General features: G+C 43.4%; 1 protein-coding gene across 8 annotated transcripts in view; it reads right to left on the bottom strand.

Annotated features, from left to right (window-relative positions):
* The window catches only part of cacna1aa (calcium channel, voltage-dependent, P/Q type, alpha 1A subunit, a), a 61,173-nt gene that overhangs the window by 52,131 nt on the left and 3,042 nt on the right, over positions 1 to 6,000 (bottom strand). The gene's annotated exons all lie outside the window — the stretch shown is intronic.

Below are 6,000 nucleotides of genomic sequence, written 5' to 3'. Positions count from 1 at the left end.
AGAGAGAGAGAGAGAGAGAGAGAGAGAGAGAGAGAGAGAGAGAGAATGATGGATGGGACTGGAGAGAAGGGAGAAATGTACAGGTAGTGAAACGTGAGAGGAGATGACAAACTTCACTTCCCATCAGTCAAAAAGATGGCACCAGGGGTGGGCGAGATAGTGTGTGTGTGTGTGTGTGTGTGTGTGTGGGTTGGTGGTGGGTTCAGACCCATTTAGATACGACCAACCAAACACTGTATGAATCCTCATTGAGACGTCACTGATCGATAATGTGATCGACTACGGACCATGTCTGGGAGACTATCAGGGTCTGAGGAAACAACAACAGGTACACGGTTACTTCAAGTTTGCTTCCAAGTCTCCTGAGATCCACACACACACACACACACACACACACACACACACACACACACACACACACACACACACACACACACACACACACACACACACACACACACACACACACACACACACACACACACACACACACACACACACACACACACACACACACACACACACACAAAAACCCTTCATATCAAACACCCTGGAATCTGTTCTTTTTATCCAGTCACCTAAAACACCACTGTGGTTCCAGTTTCCTGCTGAACTCCTTGTTGTGTAATCAGGGCCTTAAAACCACAGCGACTCGTTTCTGAAACCGTCACAATGTTTGGTGCAGACTTCAGATTCGGGGTCGCAGTTGGACACACATTACTGATGCACGGGTACGTAGTAGTTCGGTGTGTTTTTAATAAAAGTGGATGCAATCTGTGTGTAAGTCAAACCCAGATGTGTGTGTGCGTCTTCCATCTGTAGCTGCAGCACCTTGAGTGTTTGTCTCCCCTCGCTGCTTTCTCTTCAATCATTTATATGCAGACAGTTTGATTCTTCCCCTCTCTCTCTCTCTCCATCGTTTCTCATTAGTCTTCCCCTCTCTATAAAGTCTTACTGCCCCCCCCCCTGCCTCTGTCACTCAGTAGTCCATCTCTGTGAGCTTTCTCTCCGCTCCATGTTAGAGGCAGCTTTTTACCTCTCTCTCTCTCTCTCTCTCTCTCTCTCTTCTCCTTTTCTTCCTCCACTTAAGAAAAACTCAACTTCTCCTCCAGAGCACACACACACACACACACACACACACACACACACACACACACACACACACACACCCTAACCCTCTTAAGCCTTTCTCCAAAGATCTTGAATGCAGTTGTATCAATAAAAACTTTGCTTGTCTGTCACACTGAGGCTGGCTTGACGGAGACAGTGACTCATGGATGTGACCGCTTCGAGGACAGAGAGACAGAATCAATATGAGCACAGTGTGTACTCGAAGAGAGCATGCTGGTTAGTTTGTGTGTGTGTGTGTGTGTGTTTCCCAAAAGAAAGTGAGGACAGAGTCAAAAAGGCAAACACACACAAAGTGATAAACACGTAAACATAAAAAGACACACAAACAACCCTCGCTGATTTGAAGTCGGTGAAGTTATCAGCTGACAGTTGCAAGCTGGAGAAAGGCCAATAAATAATTTAGATTCTGCAGCGAATGTAGATCACCGACTCCCTACATCCACCCATAAACACCCAGGTCTCTCTCTCTCTCTCTTGAACAGTTTTCACATATGCACTCTTCCTGCACTAGACGTTCACAGCAGGACGCCAGCTGTCCCCGTGGGACGGGAGAGGTGGAGGACGGACATGAAGCACAACGTGGAAATGATGGACGAAGCAACAGAAGACGTCTCTATTGTGGTTATTATATGTACCCCGACCCGACCCGACCCTACAGTTGGACACATTCAAGGTATGAACCAAATTAAAAGAGTGGAGAATCCAAAGCAGGTAGAAGACCTGTGGGCGTGGTGATAACGCCGTCTGCCTGTCTGTGGACAGGAACCAGGAAGTGACAAACACAGCACACATCCTGAAGCCGCTCATTCAGTTAAATTCAACTCCAGCAGACGTGTTGGTACATTTACCCTCCTGCTAATGGCTAACACCATGGACAGTTTGTGCGTAACTTACTGTAACCAATGAGACGCGTGTTGAGGGGGGGGGGGGGGGGGCAGCCCGGCATGCAGATGAAACTGACGAACGGTCATTTGAGCTCTCATTGATTCTGGCTCATCGAGTGGGATCAGATACAGAATGAGAAGAAGAAGAACAGACTCACAAGAACACACTAAACAAGCACCCGATCACAAACATCCAGGTATGGCCACCTGCACACCTGCACTGACTAAATAAAGACACGCTAAATAAACAGCTACAGACACACGGGTTGGATGTTTGTTTTTGTTTTACAAACATGTCTTGTATTAAATTTCCTTTTCAGCTCAGTTTCTGTGGATGACTAAATTGACTTCCTCTCCGTTTACAGTAGCAGTGAAATAGTGTGTGTTGATGACGCAGACTACACCATATGGTGTGTGTGTGTGTGTGTGTGTGTGCGTGTGTGTGTGTGTATGCTTGCAGGTTCTATAATTAGTGCCCTGCAGATTGTGCACATTATGAAGCTAGCTGTCACATAGTACGGGGAGGATGCATGGGTTTACATTTTTCTGCAGAGCGTGACACCTGAGACGCTTCTGCCAAGGTCGAACGGGCATCGCGGGGTCAAAGGTCAGTGGGACTCCAATAGGAGGATTCATATGTAAGGATGGACAGTGTGACTAATCTGGTTTCAAGTTTCCCGTTAATGTAAGACGATAAGTCGAGTCGGAGACAAGAGGGAGACGACATGTCCCGAGCACAGTTCAGAGTCAGAGCAGCAGCCTCACGTCTTCACGTGTCCTCGTTGATATATCGCTGATTATTATTTTATTTTTTTGCATGAACTGTTCAAAGAATAAAACCGAAGAATGTAGCGTCGCTTATATTCAGCTTCATATTGTAGTTCAGGTCAGAGCGGGGAAAAGAGTGGTGAGGCGATGTGTCATGGTTTCAGCCTTTTTATTCTTTGATTAGAACCTGATCAATACCTGATCATCAAGCTGATAATATAGTAGCATAGTAGCATGATAGTAGCATATCATGTGGCTACAATATCGGCTAATTTTAACTCAAATGTGCTGCTATAACTCTGTTCATTCAAATGAAAAAAAATAAAAAAAGACTGTTAAATCAGATTTTTTTTTTCTCCTGAGAAGTCTCAAAACAACAAACTTCTTGTTGTTGTTGTTGTTGTTGATGAGTTGAGCTGTGGTTAGGTGGCATGTCCCTCCCACTCTGGCTTCCTCCTCTGACACGAGAACGTATTCTGAAGAACGTGAGGCCGGACGAGTCAGTCTCTTTATGTAGAGCGAGGAGGACACATGTTGGTGTTATTCAAAGTTAATAAAACGTCTGCCACTTGTTATGGAAAAAGAAAACAGAACAGTAACAGGCCTGAACTCTAATTAAACGAGCACATATCTCTGTGCTGTATCTAAAAGTGGATGTAAGAGAACAGAGTTATTTATAAGGCTCTCCCGAGGGTCTGAAGTCGGTTCACAACTAAATAAAGCTGCAGGTCAGAATTCTGCTGAATCGTGAATCCGCCGAGACTCGTCTGTGGCTGAATCAAAACGTTCAATCTGAAACTTCAGTGAGATGATCAACACTTCTGTTGGCTTCAAGCTCCAAATGAATCACTCCAAACGCCTTTTATTTTCCATGAACTTTGGCTGCCACAACACCAGATTCTTCAACCTCAATACTATTCTAAAAAAAACAATATTGATACCTGGATCAATACTACAGTCCAAGTCCCTGGCAAACATTTCTACAGTCCTAATATCCTGCACGCTGTCTGACTGTCACACACACATCAGCTACCTTTTGGTACCAAAACCCAAACCAGGTATTTTTATTTATGTTATGCTAAATACAATTCACCATGTTTGTAAGTCTGTCAACAAACGCCCCAATGATGAGTCCGTCTTCTGCCTTTATACCATTATAAGCTTCATACAGATACAGAGAATAAACACAGGAAATGTACCATTATGCACATGTAACTCTTCCATCACACAGCTATAAGATGCACATCTGTAAAAGTGACTGATCTGAGTTTGACCCCATCACGCAATGACACCGGTGTTACAAATAAACCCGTTTAAAGACGATCTGACACGATGACATTTTAAACACAAACTTTGAGTTTCCACTGTTGGACTTTAAATAAGATGAGTAGATGCTTGATTTGATTAAATCTTTAAAGTTTAAGAGCAAACAAAAAAAATTTAACCGACGATAATGAATCCTAATGGATCTTCACGTTCCCTGATATCAGCTTTCTTTCAAATATCTGGATCTCACGGTTCTATAAATACCGTGGTAATGTCACTACAGCAGCGTTCAGGTCAAATACATTCTGCATGTAAAGTGATCAGAACATTTTGACACAACGCTGCAGCAGGCTCTGGAGTTACCTGAGGTGACCTTATGTGCTCAGTATGGACATTTCCTCCACGTCGCTTCCTGCAGAGTCTGAGCGTCCGCAGTGGACTCCAGCTTTAGGCAGATTACATATTCTACTAGTGACAAAGACACGCAGACAAACAGGCAGTTTAAGCTTTTCAAGGACGCAGTGGGTTGGCTAATTTATGTTCGAGCTCATCTTGGTTAGTTTCACCACGTAAAGGCCACAAGAGTAACAAGATTATCTGCAGCCTGAAACGCACTAAAGGTCGACCGCAATAGAAGCGGGTTATAGAATGAATACACAGTCAAGCCGCGTTGTGTTCTCTGGGGAGAGGCGTACAATGCTAAACTCAATACTCTGTACAATTTATTACAATCCAATAAACACCAAAAAAGAAGAGGTACAGCTTCAGAAATAACCCTTAAATTGAATCAACAGCCTGACACGGTCTCGGCAAATATTGAACATTACAAGCTTCACAAAGGTACGACTTATTGCAGAGCTATTTTCTTGGATTATATGAGGCTGTTTCTATTGTATCAAACGACTCCGTGCAGGGACTGAGGGCCTGAAAACACTATGCAAATACAGCAGAGAGATACGTTATTGAAACTTCACAGAAACATACAGATGATATGGAAAAACTTCTCCTCAGCTGCTTTTTGAAATCATCAGAGACTAAACAAGCTCCCCAAAAAACCAGCACCACCAACTGTACAGCACATATTCACTTCCTCTGTTTGTGTCAGCAATTACAGAAAGCTAAGAAATCTATTCACTTTTAAGCTGAGCTTTCCTTTGGGCCTTCTTTTTTTTTTTCTGTCAATGTGCCAAAATGATAAACCAAAACAAAGAAGAAAAGACCTGTCTTTAGGTAAAACGGGGCATTTTATCTGGAGCAAATATGTCTGTGCAGCATTTAAGACACCCGTCATGTAAGGAAAGGTGACAAGGTGACAAGAGCATCCTTCAAAATGAAAAAGGAACCGACTTGCAAACACTGTGCAAATGAATATTCCTTGAAATAAACGTCCTGTTGAATAAAAAGACAGACTTCCTGCAGACACCGCGCTCCTGTCGCTCACACACGTCTGTCATGTAGAAGGTGAATAGACTTGATTCAGAGGCACTTAAAGTTGCTCCTACATTTCACCAGAGCAGCCCAATTAGTGTGTAGTTATGTGACGGCACAAGCATCAGCACAGATCAATACAATCATTACTCCAATTTCCCCTCTTGTCATTAACACTCACACAGAAACTTACTTCCACATTTAAATGGATTCCAACAGACGTTCACAAATCCTGCAAATGAAAATTCACCCACTCGCTCTTTCTCAGGCGAATGGTGCAATACGTGCGGCTTTAATGAAAGATGAAATGCGGGGAAATGCAGGAAATGTAACGCTGTCACGCTCGTTGGTTATAGTACACGCACACACACGCACACACACACACACACACACACACACACACACACAGTTTGAAACAATGCAATTGATTTCATGACACCTGCATCTTATGTGATTAAGATGAGGCTCCAAAATATATAAATACTGTGTCAATGCACAAGTTAATAGCCCACTATGGTCTCTC

Source organism: Symphodus melops (assembly GCF_947650265.1).
Source record: "Symphodus melops genome assembly, chromosome: 17".
NCBI lineage: Eukaryota > Metazoa > Chordata > Actinopteri > Labriformes > Labridae > Symphodus > Symphodus melops.
This window is presented reverse-complemented; position numbering and strand designations above follow the sequence as displayed.